The sequence below is a fragment of the Mus musculus genome, chromosome X (assembly GCF_000001635.26).
Source record: "Mus musculus strain C57BL/6J chromosome X, GRCm38.p6 C57BL/6J".
Lineage (NCBI taxonomy): Eukaryota > Metazoa > Chordata > Mammalia > Rodentia > Muridae > Mus > Mus musculus.
Window position 1 is genome coordinate 22,843,919 of NC_000086.7, and position 21,979 is coordinate 22,865,897.

The 21,979-nt window shown below is 38.2% G+C and overlaps 1 pseudogene; it reads left to right on the top strand.

Annotated features, from left to right (window-relative positions):
• Positions 1–18,017: 18,017 nt before the first annotated feature.
• On the top strand, positions 18,018–18,134 carry Gm26131 (annotated as a pseudogene).
• Positions 18,135–21,979: the final 3,845 nt, after the last annotated feature.

Here is a 21,979-nt window from a genome sequence, read left to right on the forward strand (position 1 = left end):
TACCAGAACTACTAAAGTGAAAACTTTGCATTACTGGGACTATTGATGCTGGTTAGCTGGAGCTAAGAAATTAGCAGTGATTAAGTAGAGACCAGATGCCCCTCAACAGAGGAATGGATACAGAAAATGTGGTACAGTTACACAATGGAGTACTACTCAGCTATAAAAAAGAATGAATTTATGAAATTCCTAGGCAAATGGATGGACCTGGAGGGCATCATCCTGAGTGAGGTAACCCACTCACAAAATAACTCACATGATATGTACTTACTGATAAGTGGATATTAGCCCAGAAACTTAGAATACCCAAGATATAACATACAATTTGCAAAACACATGAAACTCAAGAAGAACAAAGATCGAAGTGTGGACACTTTGCCTCTTCTTAGAATTGGGAACAAAACACCCATGGAAGGAGTTACAGAGACAAAGTTTGGAGCTGAGATGAAAGGATGGACCATCTAGAGACTAACATACCCAGGGATCCATCCCATAATCAGCCTCCAAACGCTGACACCATTGCATACACTAGCAAAATTTTGCTGAAAGGACCCAGATATAGCTGTCTCTTTTGAGGCTATGCCGGGGCCTAGCAAACACAGAAGTGGAGGCTCACAGCCAGTTATTGTATGGATCACAGGGCCCCCAATGGAGGAGCTAGAGAAAGTACCCAACGAGCTAAGGGGATCTGCAACCCTATAGGTGGAACAACAATATGAACTAACCAGTACTCCCTGGAGCTCGTGTCTCTAGCTGCATATCTATCAGAAAATGGCCTAGTTGGCCGTCAGTGGGAAGAGAGGCCCCTTGATCTTACAAACTTTATATGCCTCAGTACAGGGGAATGCCAGGGCCAAGAAGTGGGAGTGGGTGGGTAGGGGGGTGGGGGGAGGTTGGGGGACCTTTGGGATAGCATTGAAAATGGAAATGAAGAAAATACCTAATATAATAATAATAATAATAAAAAGAAGAGACCAACATCATTGAGGTGACATCTTCTGGGAAGTGTTTTCTGAAAGCACAAAGAGGCTGTGCCAGTGATAGCCAAAGTTGTACCTTGTGCTGCAGCAGGACCAGGTAATGTGTAAGAGTCACCCAGGTGGTACTGGTTTTGAAGGCATGAAGGGGTCATGCAGAACAGCTGAGGCTTGGCACTGTGAGAGGCCGCCGTGGAAGGCCATTGGTGAAGATGCAGCCTCAGTTGCAATTGGTGGCCCAGGACAGAAGGGGTCATGCAGTGTTTTGGAGATGCCAGGACCATGAGACCTTCAAGAACAGCAGCAGCAGTGGAGTACAGGCAGCTGGAGCCTAGAAGACAACATGTGTGCTACAAAGGGCAAGGCTGGAGAAGTGACCCAAGCCCTTGGAAGAAACCAGAAGATTGTGAGTTGGATCCTAGACATTGGATGGTTGGAGAATGATTTTTGCTTTTGATTGTGACTGTGCCCTGATATTTTTCCCTCTTGAAGGAAGAAAGTATTTTAGTGGAGCCCACAGTTAAGAGACTTTGAATTTTTAAAGATATTGGACATTTTAAAGGGATTGAATTTTAATATACAAGACTGTGGGACTTTTAAAATTATTTAGACCTTGGTGATTAAAAAAAAAAAAAGAAAGTAAGGGTTGAGGCTTAATAGTGATGTGTTTGTGTGTCAAGTTGACAAGGGGTCAATTGTACTGGCTGGTTTTGTGTGTCAACTTGACATGGGCTAAAGTTATCAAAGAGAAAGGAGCTTCAGTTGGGGAAGTGCCTCCATGAGATCCAACTGTGGGGCATTTTCTCAATTAGTGGTCAAGGGGGAAGGGCCCTTTGTGGGTGGGACCATCTCTGAGCTAATAGTCTTGGATTCTATAAGAGAGCAGGCTGAGCAAGCCAGGGGAAGCAAGCCAGTAAGTAACATCCCTCCATGGCCTCTGCATCAGCTCCTGCTTCCTGACCTGCTTGAGTTCTAGCCCTGACTTCGTTGGTGATGAACATCGATGTGGAAGTGTAAGCTGAATAAACCCTTTCCTCCCCAAGTGCTCCTTGGTCATGATGTTTGTGCAGGAATAGAAACCCTGACTAAGACACATGCCTAAGCCTTTTTTAAAAATCATGTTATCTGTAGGGATGTTTTGTTGTATGTATATCTGTGTGGCATGTGTGTGCCGTGCACACAAAAGCCATTGGAAGGCACTGGAACACTAATTGTACACTATCATGAATTGTCATATGGGTTCTGGGAGCTGAACTTCAGTCCTCTCCAGTGCTCTTAACTGCTAAGCCACCTCTCTAGCTCCTTTGAAGATGTTTTCTTTGGCTATGAAAATGTAGACTGTGTAGAGGTCCAGGTTGTTTGATTTTCATTTGTTTTTTAATGTCATACATGTTTTTCCTTTATTTCCTGCCCTCATTGTCATTAGTGAACAATCAAGTCCACCATTTAGTGGTTTGTACCTTTAATCCCAGCACTTGGAAACAGACATAGGCAGATTTCTGGGCATTCAGGGCCACCTTGGAATGCATAGTAAGTCCAAGGTCTGTGCAGTGAGATCCTGCCTGTAAATAAATAAATAAGAAAAACAAAACAAAGTGAAAAATTCTCATCTTTATCTATTGTGTATGATATGTTTTCTTATTTTCAACCTGCTTTGTAATTTTCTCTCTTGAGGCATTCATTACTCTCCTTTGTGTTCGGAATGTGCTGAATTCATTGAACCTAAGCAAATCTAGTTCTCATCAAAATATTAAATATTAAATATTTCTGGCTGCTATTAGCTCAAATATTTTGTCTATTCCTTTCTAAGAACATGTGCTTATTCAGTGACTTGATGAGGTCTTTCAGTTCATTAACTATATTATTTATTTTTGGGTACCTATGTAAAATTCCTAACACCAAGAACTTAAAAGGAAGAGATGACTAGTTTAATCAGGAACCCCCTGATAAATGTATCATTTATCATGTTTTAGAAATCATTTCATTGTGTAGGGTGGTGGGGCATACTCCTTATAATCCCAGCACTCAGGAGACACAGGCAGGTGGATCTCTGAGTTGGAGGCCAGCCTAGTCTACAGGGTGAATTTCAGGGCAGCCTGGGCTACACAGAGAAACCCAGTCTTGAGAAACTAAATATCAAAGCCAGAAACCTAACCAAACCAAGCCAAGCAAGCAAGCAAGCAAGCAAGCAAGCAAGCAAGCAAGCAAACAAGCAAGCAAACAAGCAAGCAAACAAACAAACAAACAAACAAACAAACAACTAAAAAATTTTAAAAGGGGGAAATGATATATTTTGGTTTATGGTTTTAACAATTTTGGTCTATGGTTCTTTGTTACATTGATGATAGCCTCACCATAAAGCATAATAGCATGGCCATAGGAAGTAGGAGTCTGCTCACCTCATGAGAGACAGAAAGCAGGGGAGAAAGTAAGAAAGCAGGGGAGAAAGTGAAAAAGCAGGAACTAGGTGCAACAAAGTACATGTTCTGGATTCTCAATTTCCTGTAATCTCCTATCATCTCTCAAACAGTAACCCCAGCTCAGATGCAAAGTTCAACAAGTGATCCCACGGGCAGCATTTACTATAAAAAACAAAATATATGCTGTTATTTTTTAACCTTATAAACGTTTTGCTGCTTTCCTTCTGGAATAAAGAGATATTTACATGCCAGGTTACCTTTATGTTCTTCTGTAACGTCATATCTGCTCTCAATAAACTCCAGTGCGTTTTAAACCTCAGACATGGTTTTTATCTCCAGAAGTTGCATTTGCTCTACTTTTTCACTTTGCATGTCTACATTTTTTGCTTTTGATTTTATTTATATGATTGTTTTGTATACATGTATATCTGTGCACCACATATGTATGCGCTATAGATGAAGGCCAGAAAAGGGTATCAGACCCTATGGAACTGGAGTTACAAATATTTTGAAGCAAGCATGTCGATGCTGGGAACTGGACCCAGGTCCTCTGCAAGTGCAAGAACTTCTCTTAATCACTGAGCCGTTGTTCCAGACCCTGTCTCTAAATTTTTAAAAATATAAAATAGACTTATATTAATATTCTAGTCTCAAAATTCTAATCTAGGCATCAGTTTTAGTTCAGTGCTGATTGACTTATTGATTTTATCAACTTGGGTCGACTTTTCCTATTTCTTTAAAGATTTCTGTGAATTTCTAAATGATTATTAGGTATGATATTTACCTTGTCTAAAGCTTGGCATTTTTGTGAATAATTTGGCCCTTTTTGAGTGTTTCAGTTGATAGTAGTTATGCAATATTTGAGTAGTGGCGAGTTTAGGAATAATAATTAATGCCCTCTATTTAGTTAATATATTTTGTTTACTTAACTCAATAGTCCATGAATCTTAAGATTTTTCTACTCTATAGCTAGCAGGTACCCTTCCTGATCATGCATGTCAAGCACTAAGAATGCTAGTCACTGAGTTTTACCTCAGCTTACAGTCTCTTTCTTATATACAAGTATAAATCAGTATTCTTTGGAATATTCATAAGAGATCCTCTGCAAATCTCTACAATTTTATCTACATATGGATTTTTCCATGCTGTTGTACTTAACTTTGAACTTGAGCTCTTAGCCTTTATAACCTCTTAACTCTACATTCTCCACTGGGTCTTCCAGGCCTTACCTTGGCTGTCCCTTCATACAGCATGACCTCAAAGTTTATATCTTAGAAAACAGTTTTTCATTTATTTTACCCATTGTGTGTTCATTTCCAGTGGGAGAATAAATCTGGAAGTTGTTATTATTTCTTGTCCATAAACAGAAATCCTTTCCTCCTTTGGAAAAGTTTCAACACAATTCTATTTCCTATAAAATGAGTAGTTCTCATTGAGAAAACCTGCAGTTGTTGGAGGCTTGGGGAATATTAAGGGGCGAGGTAGAAAGATTTTAAGAGACAGAAAGGCCAGGAAACCTGCTGTGAGATTGTATTTCCTAGAAAGGACAAACAAGTTTCACAGCAATACCTCAACAACATGGCTGACTAAGAAGACCCGAATAAGGACAATACCAATAGACATGCTAATGCAGAAAGATAAAACTCCCTTGGGGTTCTACCTTTAAACAAAGGCTCACAAACTCTGTGTTTAATCCCAGCAGAGAGATGAAGAATTAGTCTTCTCCAGGGAAGAGCTCCCTAATTGTTTATTCAATACAAAGTGATCAGCCCTGAAATCATATACATTTAAGCAATACCAAGGAGAATCAGCAGGTTGTATTTATACACTTATGCATTTATATAGATATGAAACAATAACAATTACCAAAAAAAAAAAGATGTCATGGATTTAAGGATGAGGCATGGGGGAAGTTGGAGAGAAGAAAGAAAAGAGGGGAAATGATATAATTATATTTAAAATAAAAACCAAACTTTTTAAAAGAAAAAGCTGCAGTTATTCACTAATCTTTTATTTATCTTGTGTGTGTGTACCTACATGTATGTCTGTGCACCACATGCATATTTGGTGCCCACAGAAGCTAGAAAGGAAAGTTGGAATGCCAGGTACTGGAGTGACAGGTGTTGGTGAGGTGCCACATGAGCCCTGGGAACTGAACTCAGATTCTCTGAAAGAGCAGCCACTGCTATTAGCCATCAACCCATCCCTCCAGCCACCTCATTGAGTTTTGAGAAAACTGTGACACTGGCACTAACTTCATAAAGCACGAGCTTATAAAATCACAAAGTAACAGCCACAAAACAAAAGGAGTGGGTACCTTTTGCTGCTTGGTATGATGGAGATTTATAACTGCTGACAGCACTGTTCTGTGCCTGGCTCAGCATAAAGGCCGTGTACCCACAATACCACCCACTAATTTGAAAAGTCCCCTTTGTCCTGGGGCTGAGGCAGACCTTGTCCAGATGGGAAGGCCTTCCCAGTAATAACCATCACCATTTATGTGTCTCTATACTTTTAAATAGCTTGCGTAGCTGTTCACATTTTATTTGAGACCCTTTATGAGTCTGTAAGGCAGTAGAAAATTAGATATTGTCAAAGCCAGTCACAGAGAGATTAAATGATATGCCTGATCACATCAGTACCAAGTGTCAGAACAATGCCTGGCACTCAAGCTGCTGAATTCCAAGTGCAAGGCTCCGACCCCAAATCTTATGACTCACTAATGGCCTGGAAAGATAAAATTGGCATATCTGAGCTAAGTCAGGGAAGTTAAACAAAGCAAAGACTAAAATCCACAGCCACAGCAATATCCCATGGAAACATGGGGGAGTTATCCGCTCCTAATATATTTTAATATAATGCAAAATCAGGCCCCAGCTGGATGGGGAAGCTTGTTTTCCTCCTCCTTAGCCATCATGCATTATTTATGTGGAGTGACCTCACTTACATGTCACAGGCAGATTGTGATGACAGAAGCTCCTTCGGTGCTGGCACATAGAAGGCCTGCTTTCTTGTTGTCTACATCAGTCTACAGTCTCCTGCTTTACATTCTGCTGCTGAGATTGTCACTCTCCTGTGGTAATGAGCTAAAACGAGTGTTTAATCACCGCAGTTATCCCTCATTTCCAGCAACGCCTTTATGTACTCAGCCTTGTCTTCTGCCTTCACAAGGACTCTTGTTTAATTTGCTGAATCCAGGGGTTCCATTCCTCATTGTCCCTTATGCTTGGAAAGACTTTCTGCTCACAAAATGGCCATAGGCTAAGTGACTGATTTCTCCATCAGTGGGTAACTGCTCTTATGTCAATGATCGTGTTCTTGAACTCAAACTAATAGGAAGTCTGATTGGAAAACTTAAGAACCTGTTGTTGCCTTTATTTTATATTTTCCTTCCCTGCTTCTCTATGTCTCTCACTTAAAATGCTAGACTACACAATAAGAGAATCAAATTATCTTCCTGGTCTCCTGAAAATGTCTAGCTGCCAAAGATTTCTTTGCCTTAATAGGAAATGTTAAATTTCTGACAGAAACAGATTCTAAAACTGGACACCACAAAAAGAAACTCCTATTAGGGATTTTCTTTTCAGACAGATGTAGTAATAATAATGCTGCTAAAGCTATTCTGATGGACTAAACATACCAAACGATTCCACAGATCTTTGCATTCTTTTTTTTAGGAATGATCTTTGAATAATTTCAGTGGAGTTCTGAGACTAAGCACATATACAATTGACTTGTTTACAATTTTAAAAATAAGTGGACCTAGAAAACACTATACAATAAGACAATGTCATTTGATTTATGCAAAAACCAAGGGTGTATATATATATATATATACATTTCTACACACACACACACACACACACACATATATATATATACACACACATATATATATATATAAATATATATATGTGCAAAAATGTTTCTGCAACACTAAGGTTATTGTTTAATAATCAGAGAAGGCACACAGCTTCTCTTCCAGGGTTTTCTTGGATTTCTGAAAACTGAACTTTAAAAATTAGATAAGAACTTTGCTGCCTACGTTTCACATTCATCCTTCTTCTTGATTTTCACCACTGTAATGGGATGACTCTCTTCTTCAGTTCTTCTTGTTTTGGCAGACACCTTGGAAGTGATTACAGTTATTTTGTAGTAGAAATGAAGACTACACTAGCATCAGCTTTAGAAAATAATACAGTGGGGCTGGAGAGATGGTGCTTCATAAAATTAACTGCTTTTCCAGAGTACCCTGGTTTGATTCCACATGATGGCTTATAACTGCCTATAACTCTACTTTCAGGATGCTGACACCTTCTTCTGGCCCCCACAGACACAAGAAAAGCATATGTTGCATAGGCATACATGCAGACAGATCACCCATACACATAAATTTAAAAAAATAAAAGTTAAATAAAAAAGAGGTCACCACCTCAGTGCACAGCACCCAAACTTCTAGAAAGGAAATCCAGAGATAGAAAGACAGATGCATAGATTTATTTTTCTTTATTTTTTTTGGGAATTTCATACATGAATATAATGGCATATAATCATATTTGCCCACAATTTTCATTGCAAATTCTCCCAAATTATCCCCTGAATCCCATTCTCAACTTCATGACTTAACAAAAAGAAAAAACAAAAAAAAAAAAAAAGAAAAAACAAACAAACAAAAAAACTAAGTGCAATTAGTGCTGACCATATGCATGTGAATGTAGGGCATTTTGGAGTATTGGATCTCACCAGGGGTCACATTCTAAAGGAACAATAATAAGCCTCTCCTAGCAACTCTCTACTGCCAACAGATTCTCAGTAAGGGGAGGGGCCTGGAGACCATCCACCCTATCTATGTAGGGATTTAGAGTGGCTTAATCTTGTGCAGGTCTTATATGGGTAGGTAGCCATAGTTGTTGTGGAAGCTCAAATGTTCTGATAGCAATCAATTAAAATGATTACCTATGATGAGAATTTAAAACAAAGAGATTCTTGAATGTTAGGTGATTAAGTTTGTAATCGTTTCCTATTGTTGCTATAAAAAATATCACAAGCTTGAAAGAATTACAGGGATGGAAATGGAGAGGAGCCTGAAGAAAAGACGGTCCAGCAAAAGGCCCAAAATGTAATCCAGTTTAAGGGGAGGTCCCAAGGCCTGACACTATTACTGAGGCTATGGAGCGCTCACAAAAAGGGATCTATCATGACTGCCCCCTGAAACACCCAACAAGCAGCTGAAAGAGTCGGATGCAAATTTTTCATCCACCCAATGGACAGAATCAGCTGACCCCTGTTGTTGAATTGAGGAAGGCTGAAAGAAGCTGAGGAGAAGGGTTATCCTGCAGAAGGACCAGAAGTCTCAATTAATCTGGACCCCTGAGATCTCTCAAACACTGGACCACCAAACAGACAGCATACACCAGCTAATATGAGGCCCCCAACACACATATAGTAGAGAACTTCCGGGTATGTTTTCATTCAGAGGTGGTGCATCTAACCCTCAAGAGACTGAGGCCCCAGGGAGTTCAGAGGTCAGGTGGGGTGGGGGTGGGGGCATCCACATGGAGATGGGGTCGTGTGGGGAGGAGGTGTGGGATGTGGAGCAGACAGAGGGTGGATGTGGGGGCAGGCAATGGAATATGGAATGTAAAATATAAATTAAAAATAAGATTAAATTTAAAAAATATCACAAGCTTAGCAGTTTATACAACACAGTATGGCATCTAACTGCTCCAGGGGTCAGAAGTTTAAAAATGATTTTACAGGGCCAAAATCAAGGTATCAGTAGGGCTGTTGTATTCCTTTCTTCAGAATCTAGAGACTGCCTACATACTTTTGCTTGTGGCCCCTCAGCTTCAAAGCTAGAAGTGAATGTTAAAGTTTTTCCCATGAACACATCTATCTGACTGTGACTCTGCTTTTCCTCTTGTGAAAGGTTAAACTGGCTTGGTCAGTTCAAGATAAGTTCTTTAACATCACCCAGTTAGCATCCTCAATTTCATCTGTGCCTTCATCTTTCCTTGCTATGTAGCATAGTTATAGGTTCTAGAAATTAAGACATTGACATCTTTGGAGGACTGTAACTCTACCTACTGCAAAGGTGGCTTATTTCAACAATTTCATTTGACAAATGAGGCACAAGGAATAAAAGTAAGTTGAGACCCTAATTAATGATATTAGTAGCCTCAAAGTCATTCTTTTCCTGGCACTGGAGTTCTGTACATCTGTGAGGTGCCATTTGGGTATTGGGAGTTAAACTGGTCCTCAGGAAGAACAGCCAGTAATCTTGATTGCTGAGCCATCTCTCTAGCCCTTGGGACCACTTTTATTAATCTCACATCTGAGGTCGTCTAAAATTAAAACTGATAAAGTTTCCATCTTTGTATTCAGTTGCTCTAGTGCTCCTAATACATGTGCATCCATTCAGTGCTGGTTAGTTTTTGCCAACTTGACATAATCAAGCCATCTGGGAGAAGGGAAAATCAATTGAGGAATTGACTCCATTGGACTGATCATGTCAATGTGGCCTTTTTTATTGTTGGCTGGAGTGAGAGGGTCCTGTTTACTGTGTATGGGGGAATGGCACACCTGGGCAGGTGGTTTAGAAAGGTGTAAGAAAGTTAGCTGAATGTGAACCTGGAGCCAAGATAGTAAGCAGATTTCCTCCATGGTTTCTTCCTTGGCTCCTAGTTGAGTTCCATCTCTTAACTTCTCTTGGTGATGATCAGTTACCTGGAAGTGTAAGACCCTATAAACCTTTTTATCCTCCAAGTTAGTTTGGTAATTGTTTTATCATAGCCACAGAGACACATACCAGCCAATGCACAAAATGTAACACTCTGGCCAGCCATAGCTTACTGAGTGAAGGACTCAGAGTCCGGAATCGATGCAAAAAGCAAGAGGAATTTATTGTTCCAACATGTTGGGTTCGCCAGGCACATGGAGAGAGAGAATAACCATGCACAGCCTATCTGGCGAGCCTTTATACAGTTCTCAAAGCAGTAGCCATGAGGCACAATGTGATTGGTGGAACAATGTGACTTTTAAACTGATTGGTCTATAGAGAATGAGATAGAGGGACAACGGTCACAGAATGTGTCTACCCCTACCTGCAGGTGGCCGGTCCATCCTTTCTGTGGTCTGAGGAATGTAATTAGCCTCTTCCTTCTGGAGAGGAGGGGTGCCTATGTTCTTTATGACCTTTTGCTTCCAGAAGAAGAGGGTTCTGGTGGAATTTTCTAAGGTTCCTGAGCCTTCAGGCCATCATCAGTTTTCATTCCACAGCTATAGCTAATGTTCCCCAATTCTCAAGTGCAATCCTCTTTGTCTTATTCTTTCACACTTACAGTTTGAACACATCTCTGTTCCTTCCATTCACCATGACCTATGCATCTATCTTACTGTAAATTCCAACATGGAACACACTTTTGTTCCTTCCATTCCCTATGATCTACCATCTATCTTATTTCAAATTCCGACATTTACTCCGTTTCCTTCATAAATTGTTCCCATAGCATTCTTCAGGATTCTGTGGGTCTTATGTTTTATCCACAGGCTTGGATCTAATGAGTACTTATTAAATAATTGCTGATTTTATAATAATGTTATCTTTAGTCTCCATTATGATTGAATAGTCTTTGTGGTTCTTAAGTCATCATCGGATTTATTTTTGCTATTAGATTGGCTAAGAAAAGAGTATTTCACGTATCTTAGGGAAGATGATTCTTAAGCAAAAACTTTTCAAGCAACTGGTGGTTAATCAGAAAAGCCAATTAACCAGAAGATCCATTCCTTGCTCTCAATTATACACACCAGTGGAGGAAGCAGTGAGGCAGATGACCTACAAGAGTAGATAATCAAAAAGCCTGCCCATGGACTTACAGGTGCTCCCCATACTCACTCTCCCTTTTACAGCCTACTGTTTTGACCTCCCTGGCGTCTTGATTCTGCTTGGCTGGAGTTATACAGAAATCAAAGTTAATTTTTGGTGTATTCATTTTTTTTTGCCTGAATTGGACAGGCTATCTGCTATTTACCAGACACTCTGTTAGGATCTACAAGGAAATGAACATGGCAACATGGTACCTTCTAGAAAATAATACGTGGTACCTTCCTAAAAATAATTAATAGGTTTTATTTTTAATAAAATGGGTTTTCAGTCTAGTCCAACATTGATTTCTTTTCTGTCTAAACACACTTAAGAAATTTGTCACATTCTCATTAATTTCCCTGGCATACAAAATTACCAAGATAGGAAATAATAACATGATGTACTGACAAAGTCATAATTAAAAGTCAAGCATGTTCTGTAGTCAGGGTACTTGTATCTAGAGACAGGTGGGGGTATAACAATGAGTTCAGAAATGGGTGGTTGAATCCAGATTAGTAAAGTATACCAAATTAAAGGATTTGGATTTGATCCTGGAGGCAATAGTGAACAAGCAAAGGGAATGACATTGCTCAATGTAAGAAGTGGTTGTAGTCTTGGGAAGGATCCTAGTAGCCTACATTATTCATGCAACCATCAATAAATAATCCACAAAAGAAAACTTTACTAGAGCATTTAAGTGTTTGTTTCTGGGAACTATGCAGAGGAAAGATTATAAAAACCAGAGGTAGTAGATGACTTCAAGGGAACAAGAACATCCAGGCACAATAGGGATGAGGCATATATGAATTCAGAGAGATTATGATACCATGCACAATTCCTGCACAGGTTCATGCCATACAAAAATCTAACACTGAAGAGGGGAAGTGGACACAAAGTCACACCTTTAATCAAAAAGCTGTATGCAATTGATACTGACTGGAAAAATCAAGGGTTTTTTTCTAATGGAATGTTACTGTATATATCAACTACAGTCCAGGGAAAGCCCCATGCATAAGAGTAGAGGAGTAGTTGGCCAACTTCTTTGTATTTGTGTGTTTGTGTGTATGTGTGTGTGTGTGTGTGTGTGTGCGCGTGATTTTTAACCTTATTGATTCTGATTGTTTTCTTTGATCTTCTATTTTGTGGGAGCATATATAGGTTTTATTTTCCTTTATCCACTAAGAGACAAAGAGAAAGTACATGAAGGAAAATAAGTAGAGTAGTGGGAAGGATCTTGCAGGAACAGGGAGAGGGTAAAGAATTTGGTCAAAATATATTATATGAAAAAATTGAAGAGAAAAATGTTTGAGTTCAGGTTAAAGAAAAAAATCATTTATAAATTCTGACTACCTAAGGATTTAGACTTGATATCTCTAATAAGTAATCAACAAAGGGGCACCTAGCTCAGTGACTTTCACATAGTAGTCATTCAGTAATCGCCCCCGAATCCATTAATATGAGTGGCATGGCTATATGAGAAGATATAATAATAAGGCAGCTACTAGTTTGGATGAGCTATAAAAGACCCACAGTTAGACTTTGTCTCCCTAGTACTGGCATATGTAAAGTGAATTCTATACTCAAGAAAATCAAGAAAACAGAGTTTAAATGCCTCTACTTTAAGTGGCTCCCTGCTGAGATCAGGGTTAGGCTTCAAATTACCAATTCAGGCTAACAACATTGTCTGTGGTGTTCTCCTACATTGTTTTCCCATCCTTATCTCCTAATAACTCCAAATACAAAACATATATCTCTACTGTTCACAAAACAGCCCTAGATAAGTGTTAACCTCAGTAGAACCTTATACTTGCTCTGTTATCTGTATTGTGTTAATTCCTCTGGAAATGGCTTCCCATGTTAATCAATTATTTAAGCTGTATGTCTTTAAGATTGGAAACTTTGTAAACGTAGTATTTAGTATGGTGATGTTTAGACTGTAGAAATGAGTTAATACTTGGAGCTGTTCTTACATAAACCAATGGTTTACCCAGTCCTAATGAGTGATTGATGCTTTAAAAGCAAGGGCAAACCTGGAATTACATTTGAAATACCAAAAGATAGAATTATAAATAGGCAGAATTTTTAGTGCAGTTGCCTAAGCATATAGATATGACCAAAATAAATTCTAGTGATTTTGTTTGTATGTGTTTATCCCTCAGAAGACAATAAAGCACATGATATATCCAGTGTAAAAATTCCACAGTTACTGTAATGATCTGGAATATATTCTTTCATTTGAAATATTCCATGTAATAGTTTTAGGTTCCATTTATGATATTTTAAAATATATCACAGCAATGAGTCAACTTATTTAACTATTTACCCTCCATGGTAAATTTTAAAAGAAATATCATAAATTTAAACCTAAATACCCAAACTGGTGCATTTAAAACTATGTACCATGTACTTCCACATAGGTAATTTCTTTAACACATAAGAATCTCTGATGTACTAGCAACAAAAATTCAATTGTGCAGTTATTCAACTAAATTTACATTTCATTTAATGAGTATTGTTGTTGCTGTTGTTGTTATTGTTGTTTTTAGACAGGGTCTCACTATGTATTCTTGGATAGCCTGAAAGTCCTTATGTAGGCCAGGCTGACCCCAAACTCGTAGTGTTTTGTCTGCCTCTGTATTTGCCAGGCATTGGCATAGCCTCACAAGAGAGAGAGCTATGTCAGGGTCCTGTCAGCAAAATCTTTCTGGCATATGCAAAGTGTCTCGGTTTGGTTGTTGTATATGGGATCAATCCCCGGGTGGGACAATCTCTGGATGGTCTTTCCTTGCATCTCAGCTCTGAACTTTGTCTCTGTAACTCCTTCCATGAGTATTTTGTTTCCCATTCTAAGAAGAAGCAAAGTATCCACCCTTAGGTCTTCCTTCTTCTTGAGTTTCATGTGTTTTGCAAATTTTATCTTGAAATTATAAGTTTCTGGGCTAATATCAGCTTATCAGTGAGTGCATATCATGTGTGTCCTTTTGTGACTGGGTTACCTCACTCAGGATGATATCCTCCAGATGCATCCATTTGCCTAAGAATTTCAAGAATTCATTGTTTTTAATTGCCGAGTAGTACTCCATTGTGTAAATATATCACCTTTTCTGTATCCATTCCTCTGTTGAGGGACATCTGGGTTCTTTTCAGCTTCTGGCTATTATAAATAAGGCTGCGATGAACATAGTGGAGCATGTGTCCTTATTACAAGTTGGAACATCACCTGGGTATATGCCCAGGAGGGAACTGCTGGATCTTACAGTAGTACTATGTCTAATTTTCTGAGGAACCTCCAGACTGATTTCCAGAGTGGTTGTACAAGCTTGCAATCCCACCAGCAATGGAGGAGTGTTCCTCTTTCTCCACATCCTCGCCAGCATCTGCTGTCACCTGAAATTTTGATCTTAGTCATTCTGACTGGTATGAGGTGGAATCTCAGGTTGTTTTGATTTGCATTTCCCTGATGATTGAGGATGTTGAATATTTTTTCAGGTGCTTCTCAGCCATTCAGTATTCCTCAGTTGAGAGCTCCAGAAAATCAAATAACCCAATTAATACTTTCTTTTTAGACATTTTTAAGGTCTTTATATTACATGTGAATATTCTACTCTGAGCATATCTCCTATCATATGTTCCCCCATTCCACTCTCAACCTTCTTTCCTATTTGTCCCCCTAGATAATGATAATTTTACTTCTGTTTCATGTCATGTATGAATATGTTATTTTATTTATCTATATAAAATCTATAAATTCAGGGAAGTTAAAAATTCCAGCATGTGAGAGGAAACAGCTCTCAACTCTCCATCTCTAGCTGAGGAGCTCTTAGCAGTTAATGATGGCAGAGAGAGAGAGAGAGAGAGAGAGAGAGAGAGAGAGAGAGAGAGAGACAGAGAGAGAGAGAGAAGAGAATGACCTTTCTATGGTGGTGTAGACACTAATAGGTTATCCATGCACTAGTGGATAAGGACACATCCATGTACATATGTGAATTACTAATTGGACTTGGTGGGAAAATAAATAATAAAGAAGGAGATTATGAAGTTGGGAAAAAGATGTTTGGTCCTGTGGGAGCTTGACTGGGGTAATAGGGGTGGGTATGATTAAGATATATTTTATACATGTATAAAAATTTGAAACAGAAAATATCATTAAAATTTACATAAAATGTACAAATAACAAATTATCCCTTATTTGTTTTTAATATATTTGCTAATTTGTCTTTATACTAGTGTTCATTTCTCCCCCTCTGGAACATAAACTCCTGAAAAATCAGAGCATACTTTCCCTTGTAGAATGAAGACTGAAGTGTGGACACTATGCCCCTCCTTAGAATTGGGAACAAAACACCCATGGAAGGAGTTACAGAGACATTAAGTTTGGAGCTGAGATGAAAGGATGGACCATCTAGAGACTACCATATCCAGGGGTCCGCCCCATAATCAGCTTCCAAACACTGACACCATTGCATACACTAGCAAGATTTTGCTGAAAGGACCCAGATATAGCTGTCTCTTGTGAGACTATCCCGGGGCCTAGCAAACACAGAAGTGGATGCTCACAGTCAGCTATTGGATGGATCACAGGGCCCCCAATGGAGGAGCTAGAGAAAGTACCCAAGGAGCTAAAGGGATCTGCAACCCTATAGGTGGAACAACATTATGAACTAACCAGTACCCCGGAGCTCTTGACTCTAGCTGCATATGTATCAAAAGATGGCCTAGTCGGCCATCACTGGAAAGAGAGGCCCATTGGACATGCAAACTGTATATGCCCCAGTACAGGGGAACGCCATGAATATGGGAATGGGTGGGGAGGGAAGTGGGGGGGAGGGTATGGGGGACTTTTGGGATAGCATTGGAAATGTAATTGAGGAAATATGTAATAAAAATATTATAAAAATAAATAAATAAATAAATAAATAAGAAAAAAAAAACCAATGTATTTCCAGTACTTATTACAACACTTAGTACATAACAGGTGGTGAATATGCAGATGAACACATGAGCATTACAAAGTAATACAATAGGCTAAGAAAGCTAGATGACAAATTAAGGCTGAAACCCTCAGGCTCAAAACAGCACCTAACACAAAACCCTGGCATAAGAATAGAAGTCACAGGAACAAGAGAAAAATCTGATTTTTGTTTTTACTGAAACACAAGGTCATATCATGATGGGGATGCTTAACTACTGCCGAGTGGCATCTCATATTCGCTATCTTAAGTAGGAGACCTAGAGTGAGATTTAGGTGATAAAAAATGCCCACAGTTGTGAGAACTGGCATGTTCTGGGGACAGAAAATGACAGAGTCCAGCAGGTTGTTTTTGAATATGATGTAAGATACATCCTTGTGGCCAAAGCTTTCTTGATGATTCAAATTGCCCAACATGGGTGTGAGATTCATTAGTGGTTGAAGACACCTAATTATGTTAGTGTGAGGCCACTAGGAATCAGACCTTAATTATGCCTAACCACCTGCTCTCCTAAAAGTCCAGCCAAAATTCAAGATTCTCCTTGGATTCTCATGATTGTCCTACTGCTTCTGGGAACTCAATAGCCAATTTCTGACACCAACAGATGAACTGCCTCCAGAGTAGGTTAAGTGTTAGTCTCCAAAGGTTTGGAAATGTGAGCTAAAAGTCTCTTGCCCCTGTCACTGAGCTCCAAAATGTTGCATTCTTAGCAAAGTACCTAAATATGCATTAAAAATTGAGCACGTCCTCCACATGTTGACACACACGGTGTGTTCAAATTTATACAGCCAAGAAACAAGAATCTAATAGGTTTTTACTCTTTCAGTTGGAAGTTGAATGTGGAAGCTTGCTAAGCCAATTTAACCTCTCTTACTTTCTAGAGTCACCATTTGCCTTTATCCTGAGACAAGGAAGTGATTGTAATTATTTAACATTCAAGATATAGGTAAGAGAATTGAGCTGGGCAAAAGAAACCTTGGATCTTAGATACATTATAGTCAATGGGACATTTTAGTTTTGTGAATGTATCTTGTAGACTTCAAACAACAATTATACTAAACTGCTACCTACTACAAAACCTTGTTCTGCCTTGAAATGAAAAATGTCTTTCCAGGAATTCAATTAGTTCCTATATGAAAAGCACTAAAACTAATATGCAGTTTCTAATCATCTCTAAAATACTGAGGATTCCTCCAAATAATTTTACTAGACATATATTATTATACCCATTTAGCTTGGTGTGAATTCTCACAAGTCATTGATATACATTGTTTTAACACAACAGCTATGACTTATATCATATGTCTCTTTCAAAGTCTCAAGCCTGACTTCTTACAATGAACCAGTCCAGCCTTCACAGAGACAATTTGAGGGCCACTTTCCTTTACTGCCATGAGTTCTCCATGGCACACCTGAACAATAGAAAATATCATAAAATATTATATTCATTGGCTGATCTCTGTGTTGATAAGTTGCACAAGATTATTAAAGACATGGAGATAATTCATTCATAAATAACAAACACCTCACATAATACATGACCTATAGACATGTCCCATAAAAGTTCATTGACAGAAAAAATAGAATTTCATACATATTATCAATTTATGCTCATCAGTGATGGCACACATCTCTAATCCCAGTACCAGAGGCAGAGGCAGGTAGATCTCTGAGTTTGAGGCTAGCCTAGTCTATAGACTGAGTTCTAGGATGGCTAGGGCTACACACAGAATACATGTCTCAAAAACATTAACTTATGTACCTAATTATTAAATTATGCAACCTAGTGCTCACTTCAGCCGCACATATACTAAAAAAATTAGAACGATACAGAGAAGATTAGCATGGCCCCTGCGCAAGGATGACACACAAATTTGTGAAGCATTCCATAAAAAAAATTTATGCAACCTAATTTACTTGATTCAAGAATCTCCTACACATTTTTTTTTACTCAAATGACATCGAAATAGTGGTACTGAAAATTAATAACACTCTTAATTTGTCCACATGGAATCAGTCCTCCTTGGGATTTTAGTCAGCTTGGAGAGAGAACAACAATCCTGAAACATATTTTCTGCATTTGTTCATAAATTGGGTTCATAGATGGATGCAAGAGTGAATGGTTGAAGTGACATTAAGGAGCCAAGACTGGAACTGAACCTTGAAAACTCAGTTTGGCAAGACACAAAGGATAATAAGTTGAGGGCACAATACAAGCAAAGAAAAGGCCAAGTCATAGAAATCATTGTAGCGTGAGATATTAGACAACTAGGAGCTAATTTTGCAAGGCAATAGAAGGGCATTGAGTTCCTGGGTAAAGCATGAAAAGGAATAAAGGACACCAAAGAAAGCAGATAAACAACCAATATGATTTTGTGAAAGAAAACTGTGAGATTTAAAAATAATATGGATATATTCTGAACCACTCTATATGATAGACACTACATAAAAAAAAAAACTATGTTAATCTTTGCAGAAGACCCCACATGAGAAATATATGCAGAAAAGGAGTGGGGTGGATATAATCGAAGCACATCAAATATCAGTATATAGTTATTTTTAAAAGAATAATTGAAAAAAATTTAAAGAACTGTTCAGCGGTATCTTTTTATCAGCTAGGCTCCTTTATAAAACACAACAATAAAGCCAGTACTTGGGTGGAGAGTGAGTGAACGGGTATAGCTTTCTAGTGGAACAGGAAGAAGAATTTCACTATTGTTCATTGCAGAACTTTCTGCTGAGAGATTGCTATACTGAAATATTTTAATAATATGACAGTATCTGCCTTGTTTCCTTTCTATCAATGGCATACAGTAGAGTGACAGCAAATCTCATCACTCTAAATTTCCTTCATTGTATTAGATGATTTTCTGATTCTTTGATAAAATACAATGGCTAAGGCAACTTACAAAAGAAGTCATTTATTTACTTTAGCTTACAATTCTAGAAGGGTAGGAGTCCATGATGGTGGAGAGAAGTTATGGTTTTATATGGTAGTTATGGTGGAGCATAAAAGGAAGCTGAGAAGGTAGGCGGTGGAAGCACACGCCTTTAATCCCAGCACTTTGGAGGCAGAGGCAGGCGGATTTCTGAGTTCGAAGCTAGCCTGGTCTACAAAGTGAGTTCCAGGACAGCCAGGGCTATACAGAGAAACCCTGTCTCGAGAAAAAAAAAAAAAAAGGAAGCTGAGAGCTTACATCTCAACAGCAAACAAGAAACAGAGAATGCCTGAGACTATGGAGGACATTTCTCATTCAAACTTCTGTGGCAAAACAAACAAACAAACAAAATACCCTGAAAGTTAAAATAGTTATTTATACAAAATTAACTCTGAATATAATATTTTACTACTATTATGATGTGCAGTGCATCTAATACACAGCAGGACTGGGTGCTTTGTGTAGGAGATGAAGGCAAAATGAGATTAAAGCTTTTGACCTAACGACCATAGTGAAGTTAGTTGAGAATGCTCCCATTTCATAGCTGTGTCACATAATATCCATACTATTATAGCATGAGCCCATTGTATTTGTTTCTTGCTATATGTCTAATAGGGGAGATACATGGTATATATAAGGTTCATTTTATAGACAATTGCAACAGTGATTAATTTTAACGCTCACAATCATGATGATCTTGTGTTGCCTTATATACAGGCAGGACACCAGAGTAAAATTGTCAAAAGAGGTTCACAGAAAGGCCAAGTATATGCAATGGAATTGCATTGCCCTGTGTAAATGGGGGAAAATGGCACTCTTGAGATAGTGGAACTTTGGAAAGCATGGCTGTGCCACTTATTTCCTTCCTCAATGCTCAGAAGAGTCTTGCTTAAAAAGACTGGTAGGATACCCAAATGAAGATTATAAAAGAGAGATACAAGGTAGCCTCTTGGATAGTTAGGAAGAATTCCTTGGTTCAGTGAAAGCAATCAGGTACATTCATTTAATAAATTATTAATAGGCATATATTATGTGCCAAGCTCTGCCTAAGTTCTAATGATACATACAAAGTCCAAGTCTTAATTATTACATACTAGACTCTGTCAAGGTCTAAAACTATAAACTCACATTTCTTCCATTTGAAAAGATGGTGAAGTAGTGAAAAAGACAAACAAGAAGATGGATAATATTCATTATGGGAACCCATTATCAGTGTCATTAGAATGCTCTCTATTGATATCTACTATAGATGTACAGTTCCCCATTTTCACTGCATGGTATTTGTACAAGGATAATTCCCATAGCAATATTTATAAAAAACAAAACACAGAGACAACCTAAATGTCTTTCAATGCTAGACTGTATACATAAACCTAAAATACTGAGAACCAGCAATTAAAAAGCCTGAGGTAAATAGGAATAGTTTGTGATAGTTCTTTTCTGAAAGATATTACAAGAGAATATAAAATAGATATACAAACAATTGTCACTGGCAGAGGAGACAAAAGAAGTGGCTATGAATCAAGTAATATAGGAAGTCTTGAAGCTACAAAACACAAGAAAATGTCCCCTATAGCTTCTAGAAAGGAAAACAATCCTGCCTGCATCTTAAATTTATCCCAGTGAGATTACATTTGACATTTAAACTGTAAAACTATACAATAATAAAGGAATATTGCCTAAAGCCACAGAAATTGGGGTAATTTGTTACAGCCAATAAGAATCTTAGACAGAGAGATGGGGGCAGAAGCCAGATCACAATGGGATGAATGGTGACAGGGAGGTAAGAATATGCAGGTGACATGGAAGCCTAGCACACTCAAATTTTTTCATTGTAATTGAAAATATATTACAAATATTAGAAATAGCATAGAAGTTTGAGGTAGAAGTATAGCAATAGCTATTTAAGAGGGGTGATACATGAGCATACTTAAATGCTCATAGGAAAGAGAAAAAGCATGAAAAGTAGACAAGAGACAAGATAATTATGGAAGAAGACTCTTGAGAAAGCTTAGATGGAGAAGAGCAGAAACAAAAGAATATGAAGCCAGTGATGGGAAAAAAAATTTAAAAAGGACCTAGGGAAACAGTTGGGGAGGGAACTTCCAGATCTAGTCTAATGAGAGGAACACGAATAGTCTCATCTCAAACACTTCTGATTGTCCTTCCCTGGATGGCTAAAACTATCTTCAAGGCCTAAGAAAGCAGAATAGATGATTGAAGTCTGGGGAAATTAAGTGATTTACTTAAAAAATCACAGAGATTTCCCTAAGTCTCCATTTCCTCAACTGTGACACAGTAAATGTGATAACATGTGTAACCGAAGTGTCTGTCACATGGTAATTATAATCATAATAGGATAAGGATAGTACTTCTCATAATCTAGCCAGCTGGGGTTTAGAAGCACGGATATCTAATTACACAAGCCTAGGTTTGTGTCTCAGTTTTGCCATTTACTAGCTATAGACATGGTGATTATGTAGTATATAGTACATATATATTCTGATTTCAGTTGCTTCATCTTTTTATTGTGCTACAACAAGTACCTTTAAGAATGATACAAATTCCCATTCTGACGCTAAGAATTGAGCTCCATATTCAGCAAAGCTTCAAAGATGATGAGTGACAGAAGAAATATAGTATTTGGAACTTGTGGTACCGCCACTAAAAATCATATTTGTATATCTATAGTTTTGTGAACAAGATGGAGAGAGTAGAACAGTTAACAGCTCAGATTCAGCTATCAAAAGATCAACATAAAATCCAACAGAAAATTTTGAAAAGCTCCTTTTTTTTTCTACCTTGATGA